This window comes from Chiloscyllium plagiosum, unplaced genomic scaffold (genome assembly GCF_037043375.1).
Source record: "Chiloscyllium plagiosum isolate Xiang-an unplaced genomic scaffold, Cpla_swu_hap1 HiC_scaffold_2, whole genome shotgun sequence".
Taxonomy (NCBI): domain Eukaryota; kingdom Metazoa; phylum Chordata; class Chondrichthyes; order Orectolobiformes; family Hemiscylliidae; genus Chiloscyllium; species Chiloscyllium plagiosum.
The window spans coordinates 90,607,654-90,617,145 of record NW_028270140.1 but is presented as its reverse complement, the minus strand read 5'-3'; the positions used below and the strand labels follow the sequence as shown (position 1 = coordinate 90,617,145).

General features: G+C 46.5%; 1 protein-coding gene across 2 annotated transcripts in view; it reads left to right on the top strand.

The window, feature by feature from the left end:
- Positions 1–7,915: 7,915 nt before the first annotated feature.
- Positions 7,916–9,492, top strand: part of ythdc2 (YTH domain containing 2) — a 151,975-nt gene continuing 150,398 nt past the window's right edge. The window contains exon 1 of one of the 2 annotated variants that reach the window (XM_043710759.2): positions 7,916–8,454. The gene's annotated coding sequence lies outside the window, so the exon portion shown is untranslated. Of the gene's footprint in view, positions 8,455–8,532; positions 8,715–9,492 lie in introns of those variants that run through there. The other variant, XM_043710748.2, reaches the window with a different exon arrangement.

Below are 9,492 nucleotides of genomic sequence, written 5' to 3'. Positions count from 1 at the left end.
TTCTAATCAACCTGTTCAGAAATGTTATTGCACACCTCTGGTAACCTGGGACTCTCGGTCCAGGGGGAGATACACCACTACTGTGCCACAAAAGATGTTTCTGTCAACCTGTCAATTTATTTTTACATCAACCTTTTGTTTAACCTTTTATCATTGATGTCCAAATTCTTTACACCTACACTCCCATCAGGATGCTTTGAGAGCTCATAGCTTCTTCTTTGAATAGACATCCAACCAGTCCCTATCCACCAACCTCCTCTATATGTTCTTACGTTTATCAACCTTCCCTTAGCTGTATTCCTTTTCTCTAAAAAAAAACTAGTTACAACAGATTCTTGCTCTGACTGCCTTTTTGAAGGGTATGTTGAACATCCCTTACTCCATTACCACTTAGGCTCACTTCCTTGTCTCTTTTTCCAGTCCAGTGATGACTGTATTGGTAATATTTTCAGCTTTCATCATGAACTTGGAAAATTTTACTGACATTTTTTCCAATTTCTATTGTTCAATCACCTTCACCTGGTCCATTTTAGACTTCCCTTCTTAGAATTCCCTGACTCCACTTACAGGAATAGAAAATTAATATTCATCATAAAGCCACAGACTCTCACAGCTGCTTTGATGACACATCCTCACAATTTGCATCCAGTAAGGGTGTGATTCTATTCCCAGACCCATCCAACCAGCTTCCACTTGGTGTTCTTTTTGCTGAAGAAATCTACAACACCCCCATCCCCTTAAATATGGTTGACCGGACTCTTTGCTATGTCGAATATATTCCACAAACCTCTGCTCTCACACCTTTCACTTCCTCTCAGAATTGTGGTAACATTCCTCTGGTCACAGAGAAATACAGCATGGAAACAGACGCTTCAGTCCAACTCGAGCTCCATTCCACCAATCACCAACAGATCATCATTCATTATTTCTGCTAACTCCAGCATGATTCCACAGCCAAACATATTTTACCTGGTGATCTTCTTTTACCATTATAAAGACACTATCCTGGAAAAAGTGAGGACTGCAGATGCTGGAGATCAGAGTCGAAAAGTGTGGTGTTGGAAAAGCACAGCAGGTCTGGCAGGAGATTTGATGTTTTGGGCATAAGCACTTCATCAGGAATATGTGGGTGGGTGGGGGTGGGGGGAAGGTAGCTGGGAAGACAATAGGTACATGCAGGTGGGAGATGCTAGTGATTGGTCGGGGGGGCGGTGGAGCAGATAGGTGGGAAGGAAAATGGACAGGTAGAACAGTTCAAGAGGGTGGTACCAAGTTGGAGGGTTGGATCTGCGATGAGATGGGGGGAGGGGGATTAGGAAACTGGTGAAGTCAATGTTGATGCTGTGGGGTTTGAAAGGTCCCAAGGGGGAAGATGAGGCATTCTTCCTCCAGTCTAACCCTAACCCAGTCGTAGGGTGGCTTGGATTTGGCGGTGGAAGAGGCCCAGGACTTGCAGGTCCTAGGTGGAGTGGGAGGGGGACTTGAAGTGGTTGGCCACAGGATAGTGGAGTTGTTTGTTATATGTGTCCCAGAGATGTTCCCTGAAATGTTTCGTCCATCGGCATCCTGTCTCCCCAATGTAGAGGAGACCACATTGAGAGCAACAGACACAGTAGATGAAAGTGCAGGAAAATCTCTACCGGATGTAAAAAGATCCTTTAGGGCTTTGGACAGAGGTGAGAGGGGAGGTGTGGGAGCAGGTTTTACACCTCTTGTGGTAACAAGAGAATCTGCCGGGTGTGGAGGTTGGGTTGGTGGGGAGCATGGACCTAATGAGGGAGTCATGGAAGGAATGGTCACTGCAGATTATGGTAGGGAGGAAAATATACCTCTGGTGTGGGATCTGATTGTAGATGGTGGAAATGGCAGAGGATAATGCACTGTATCCAGAGGTTAGTAGGGTGGATGGTGAGGATCGGGGCGTTTAATCCTTGTTGTGGCTGGAGTGTTGGATTTCAAGGGTGGAAGTGTGCGAAGTGCAGGAGATTCACTGGAGGGCACCGTTGATCATCTTGGAGGGGAAATTGTGGTCCTTGAAATAGGAGGCTATCTGTGATGTCCTGGAGTGGAATTGCTCCTGGCAGTAGATGTGGCAAAGGCAAAGGAGTTGGGACTAAGGATTTGCATTTTTACAGGAGGTGGGCTGGGAGGAGGTGTAGTCCGGGTAGGTTGTGGGAGTCGGTGGGTTTAATACAGACATCTGCGTTGAGTCGGTCGCTGGAGATGGAGAGGTCCAGGAAGGGGAGGGAGGTGTCCAAGATGGTCCAGGTGAACTTAAGGGTGAGAGGGTGCTTCAGGATGTGGTTGAAGCGGTTCAGCGCAGAGAAGATGACCTGGGGGTGCAGGGAGGGAGAGAATCACCGAGAGCCTTGTGGAGGCAGGAGGAGAACCTCTTCAAGGTTGGCATCCTTGGAAGAGGCTTCACAGTAAGGTTACAGCAACTAGGAGTAAGTGAGGACTGCAAATGCTGGGGATCAGAATTGAAAAGTGTGGCGCTGAAAAAGCATATACTTCAGGATGGTGTTGAAGAGGTTCAGGCCAGAGGTGCATCAGGATGTGGTTGAAGAGTGCCACTCCAACCTCTCACCCTCTCAAAATATTAAACCAGCAGACGGGGTGGGGGCAGTGGCAGTTTGTTGCATTGACCTGTACACCACTGAAGCCAGGCATCAATTCACGGACACCCCCTCCTATTGCTCCCTCAACCACAACCTCATCACAAAACCATCATCTCTCAGATCATCCATACCCTCATCACCTCTGGGGATCTCCCATCCACAGCCTCTAACCTCATAGCCCCAGAAACCTGCACCGCCTGTTTCTACCTCATCCCCAAAATCTGCAAACCTGACTGCCCTGTTTCCAGCTGCTCCTGCCCCACCAAACTTATTTTTTCATATCTCGATACCGTATTGTCCCCCTTGGTTCAGGAACTCCCCATACACATCTGGGACACCACCCATGCCTCCCAGCTCCCCTGTGATTTTTGTTTCCCCTGCTCCCAATGCCTTGTCTTCACCAGGACATTCAGTCCCGATACAAGTCCATCCACCGTGGCGAAGGCCTCGAAGCTCTCCATTTCTTCATTTCCCACTGGCCCAACCAATACCCCTCCACTGACACACTCATTTGATTGGCGGAACTCGTCCTCACCCTCAACAACTTCTTCCAATCCTCCCACTTCCTTCAGACCAAAGGGGTAGGCATGGGCACCCGCATGAGCCCCAGCTATGCCTGCTTCTTCGTAGGATATGTGGAACATTCCAACTTCCACAGTTACACTGGCATCATCCCCCACCTTTTCCTCCACTACACTGATGACTGTCACAGCACCACCACGTGCTCCCATGAGGAGGTTGAACAGTTCATCACCTTCACAAACACCTTCCACCCTGACCTTAAGTTCACCTGGACCATCTCAGACACCTCCCTTCCCTTCCTGGACCTCTCCCCATCTTTATCCCTGGCGACCGACTCAATACGGACATCTATTTCAAACCCGACTCCCACAGCTACCTGGACTACACTCCTCCCACCCTCCCCCGCTGTAAAAACATGATCCCTTACTTCCAATTCCACTGCCTCTGCGCATCTGCTCCCAGGAGGAGTAATTCCACTCCAAGACATCGCAGATGATCTCATATTTCAAGGACCACAATTTCCCCTCCCACAGTGTGGTTTCCATTGCATCTCCTCCAATTCCCGCACCTCCACCCTGAACCCCACCTGTCCGACTGCAACAATGATAGAACCTCCTGGTCCTCACTATTCACCTCAATAATCCTCAGATACAGCGCATTATCCTCTACCATTTCCGCCACCCATAATCAGACCCCACCACTAGAGTTATATTCCCCCCATCCCTATCTGCGTCCCTCCATGAGTCCCTCGTTAAGTCCACGCCCCCCCACCAACCACCCTCCACACCCAGCACCTTCCCTTGCTGCCGCAAGAGGTGTAAAACCTGCACCTATACGTTTCTCCTCTGTTCAAAGCCCCAAAGGATCTTTTCACATTCGGCAGAGACTTTCCTGCACATCCAAACCCTTCATCTACTGTCTCCGTTGCTCTCGATGTGGTCTCCTCTACACTGGGGAGACAGGATGCCAATTCACGGAACGTTTCAGAGAACATCTTTGGAACACACATACCAAACAAGCCCACCACTCTGTGGCCGACCACTTCAACTCCCCTTCCCACTCCACCAAGGACATGCAAATCCTGGGCCTCCTCCATTGCCAATTCCAAGCCACCTGATGACTGGCATAACAGCGCCTCATCTTCGGCCTTGGGACTCTTCAACCACACAGCATCAACATCAATTTCACCACTTTCCTCATCTCCCCTTCCCCCACCTCATCCCAGATCCAACCCTCTGACTCGGCACCCCCTTTTTGAACGGTCTGACCCTTTCAGCTTCCTTCCCACCTAGCCGCTCCACCTTCCCCTCCAACCTATCAGAATCACCCCTCACCTGCATGAACCTAACGCCTTCCAGGTACCTTCCTCTCATCCTCACCCTCTTATTTATCTCTCAGCTCCCATCCCCCGCGCCTACATTCCTGATAAAGGGCTTATGCCTAAAATGTCTACTCTCCTGCTCCTCAGATGCTGCCTGACTTGCTGTGCTTTTCCAGTGCCACACTTTTTGACAGACACTATCCTCTTTACATTGATCTACTCCTCAATCATACACAGCAATTTATGGTACATTTCCATGCCAGCACATGAAACACAGCACCTTTCCTTTTGCCTCCTCCTGTCTCTAAACACTCTACAACATAATTGTGCTGCCTCTGATTTACTGTCCCGTTTTTGTTGCTCATGATGTGGCCATCTCTATATTTTTTAACTTGATTTATTATTATCACATGTACCTAGGTACAGTGAAAAGTTCTGCGTGCAGTACAGGCTGATAATACCATAGAAAGTGCATAAGAGTAATAGAACAGACAAGGATTACAATGTTATGGCTGCAAAGGTGAACAAAGAATGAGCTTAACATTAACAGAATCGAAAAAGGTGGTGCTGGAAAAGCTAGGCAGCATCCGAGGAGCTGGACAGTTGATGTTTCAGGCATCAGCCCTTCATCAGGAATGTGGAGGGGGAAGAGGGAATGAGAGATAAATAGGAGGGTGGGGAAGGCGATAGGTGGATGCAGGTGGTGGGTAATTGTGACATGTCAGTGGGGAGGATGGAGCAGATAGGTGTGAAGGAAGAAGGACAGGTAGGACTGGTCAAGACAGCGGTGCCAAGTTGGAAGAGTGGATCTGGGATGAGGTGAGGAGAGGGGTGATTTGGAAACTAGTGAAGTCGATGTTGATGCCATGTGGTTGAAGTGTCCCAGGGCAGAAGATGAGGCATTCTTCCTACAGTTGGCAGGTCCATTCAGAAGTCTAATAACAGCAGGGATGAAGCTATTCTTGAATCTGTTGGTATGTGTCTTTCAGCTTTTGAACCTTCTGCCAGACTGAAGAGGTTGGAAGAGATTATAACTAGGGTGGGAGCAGTCTTTTATGTTAGTTGCCTTCCTGAAACAGCAAGAAATATAGATGGAGTCTATGGGTAAAAGATTGGTTTACGTTGGCTTAATAGAGTTCTTTGAGGAAGTGACCAAGTTGATAGATGAAGGAAGGGCTGTAGATATCATATAAATGGACTTTAGTAAGGCATTTGATAGGGATCCCCATAGTAAACTAATGGAGAAAGTGAAGTCACATGGTGTGCAGGGTGTTCTGGCTAGGTGGATGAAGAATTGGTTTAGCAACAGGAGACAGAGTGTAGTAGTTGAAGGAATTTCTCGAAATGGAGAAAGGTGACCAGTGGTGTTCCACAGGGATCAGTGCTGGGGCCACTGCTGTTTGTGATACACATAAATGATCCGGAAGAGGGCATTGTTGGTCTGATCAGTAAGTTTACAGAAGATACGAAGATTGGTGGAGTAGCAGAAAGCATAGGGGATTGTCAAAGAATACAGGAGAATATAGACAGATTGGAGAGTTGGGTGGAGAAGTGGCAGATAGAGTTCAATCCGGGCAAATGTGAGGTGATGCATTTTGGGAAGTCTAATTCTACAGCAAACTATACTGTAAATGGAAGTGCCTTGGGAAGAGTTGATGAGCAGAGAGAGCTGGGAGTTCAGGTCCCTTGTATCCTGAAGGTGGCTACACAGGTGGATAGAGTGGTCAAGAAGGCATATGGTATGCTTGTCTTCATTGGACGGGGTATTGAGTATGAGCTGGCAGGTCATATTAAAATTGTACAAGACTTTGATTCGGCCGGATTTAGAATACTGTGTACCGTTCTGGTCGCCACATTAGCTAAAGGATGTGGACATTTTGGGAAGGGTGCAGAGAAGGTTTACAAGGATGTTACCTGGAATGGAAGGTGCTAGCTATGAAGAGAGGTTGAGTAGATTAGGATTGTTTTCATTAGAAAAAAGGAGATTGAGGGGGGACCTGATTGAGGTCTACAAAATCATAAAGGGTATAGACAGGATGGATAGAGATAAGCTTTTTCCCAGGGTGAGGGATTCATTAATGAGAGGTCACGTGTTCAAGGTGAGAGTAGAAAGTTTAAGGGGGATACACGCAGAGTGTACTTCACACAGAGAGTGGTAGGTGCCTGGAAAGCATTGCCAGCAGAAGTAGTAGAAGCAGGCACGGTAGATTCATTTAAGGTGCGTCTGAACAGATATATGAATAGGTGGGGAACAGATGCTTAGGAATTGGGTGATAGGTTTAGACAATGGATTTGGATCAGCTCAGGCTTGGAGGGACAAAGGGCCTATTCCTGGGCTGTAAGTTTTCTTTGTTCTTCGTACATGATGGACTGGCAAAGGCAGACCTTCGTGGAACCACTCTTTGTCAGTCTGCAAGCTTGACTCTGGATTTTGAATTGTTATTTCTTCACCTTGCTCTGATCTCTTTAATCCGTTGCAGTCAGGGTAATGAAGTCTGTATTTACCAAGACTGTCTGCATTTGAGATCTGTGTCTTGTATTAACACCTGTTGAGATGCTGTTTGACCACTTAGATTTGTTGTTCTTTGTGGGTTTTCTCATGCATGCATTCTTCCCAATGTTCTGCTCTTTTTGTCAGGCAGCACCCCTTCACCCACCACAGCTCTGGCAGCACTACCCGCAAACTCCCAGTTCATGCCAAAAAGTACTTTATTATCTGAGGGTTCATCAACAACGTCTCTTCTTCCTCAGGCAGCTGAGGAAATTTGGCATGACAGCGAATACACTTGCCAACTTTTATAGGTGTGCCAGCGAGAGCATTCTGTCTGGATGTATCACTACCTGGTACGGCAACTGTATCATTCAAGATCGGAGGCAGTTACAGAGAGTGGTGAACTCGGCCCGGACAAACACAAAGCCAACCTCCCATCTACAGAATACATCTACCAGGCCTGCTGTGAAGGAAAGGCTAACATCATTCTCAAAGATCCATCCCACCCTGGCAATGCTTTTCAACCTCTACAATCAGGGAGAAGGTACAGAAGCCTGAACACACACACCAGCCGGTTTCCAAACAGTTTCTACCCCCTACTGTTGTTAGACTACTGAATGGACTCACAAACTGTTAACATTCGTCTGTATCTGTGTTTTTGTATTTGCTGCTGTTTACATATTATTTATTTATCTATGCTACTTGTCTATGTGATCTGCCTGTGTTGCTGGCAAGACAAAGCTTTTCACTGTGCCTCAGCACACGTGACAGTAAATTCAATTCAATACAATTCAACCAGGCTGAGGACTTCCAATGAAGCTCAACGCAAACTAAGGAACAGCATTTCATCTTTTGACTTGGCACTCAATAACCTTCTGAGCTCAACACTGAGTTCGACAATTTTAGATCAAAACTTATGCCCCCGTTTTGTTTTTTATTTTTATCAACTGTTTCGGTTTTGTCTCATTTCTTTCTACATTGCTTCAGTTAGCCACCTCCCTTAGACAGATTTTTATCTTTACCCATTTCTCTTTAACTGCCGTACCATATTTCTCTCGTCATTTAATCTCTTGCGTCCATCCTGTCGCAGATCTATCTCTTTGCTCTTCCTCCTGCTTTACTTGTTCAAAGCTATTTCTCATTTCTGATTGTGTCTTCACGACCTGATGCGTGTTTCTCTGCAGTTGCTGTCAGACTGCTGAGTTATTTTGCATTTTTTAAAGATCTGCAGTAACGGTATTTTATTTTGTTTCCACTCGTGTCTGATTTAACGGTGCTTCAGGGTTTTCACCTCTCGTTTTAAAGGCGGTGTACTTTCGCATATCTTCCTTCACAGTAGAACCTGAAGGAGCCAGTGAGCTCGAGCCGCGACCGGTAGCTGTCGGCAGTCACGTGAGTGGGCGGTGCGGTCTCGAGCAGGACGTCAGTCGGTGGGAACGAGCGAGCGATAGGGTGGACTGCGGTTGGAGGAGGGGGGGGGGTGTGTTGAGTGGTTGTGACAGGTGAGTGCCCCGGCTCTTTATCTCTTTCGGTGAGACAAAATGGGTTAATATAGTCGTGTCTGAAGTCTTGCCAGCCCGCCTACATTCATTTCGCGATGCCGAGTGTCGTTTTTATCTTGACTCCGAAGGAGGACCAGGCGAGCGGCGCGGCCTCCGATGCAAATGAGTCTGTTCCAGCCGCCGCTGGTTTAGCTCATTGAGTTCTCACCTGATGGACTTCGACCCCTAACCCCAGACTCCAACCCCCTCCCTCCTTCAGGGTAAGATGGGAGTGTACAGAGACACTGGTTTGTACTTCTCCCCCAGAGTTGAATGATATTAACATGGAGCGCCGTTAAGTATGACACCTTTTTACATGACTGCAATATCCAACAATTCAACTGTTTGCTTTTGAAGACAGGATATAAACTAATGGCGTATTTATGGGCTTCAAACCAGATTTTGTCCTATGCTGAATGATGTTCACTTGGGTTTAAAGCGTTCTGTTTGATAGAAATAATTTACAATGTATGTCTAGTTCAACATTGCTCCACAACAAAGCAGTTTCTGCTGTGACGCCACAGCTGGATTACAACTGCATAACTAAAACACTTTTTTTCAGTAATCTGAAAGTGAAATCCCCATTGGTGGTAGGGGTGGGTTCACCACCAGACCTGTAAATTCCTTTAAAGCTGAAAATCTCAACGCCTGTTAAATGCTCAGCATAGTGATTTCATCATTTAGATTGATATGACTGGGCCAAAATATCAAATTAAGAATTTCAAATAGTATATGCTTTAGCAGTGTCAAAAACAGAGACTATTGAAAAAACTCAGCAAGTCTGGCAATATCGGTGGAGAGAGAAACAATTAATGGAACAGTTTCAAAGAGGTTTGACTTCTCAAAACATTAACTCTGCTGCTCTGTCAACAGATTCTGTCTGACCTGAGTTTCGCTAGCACTGACTTTTAGTGTATGATCAGTCTCATTGGCTAAATATTGTGACCAATTCTTGATAGGATATTATTTGTAAAATAAAAATCATTCTTATTGATATCA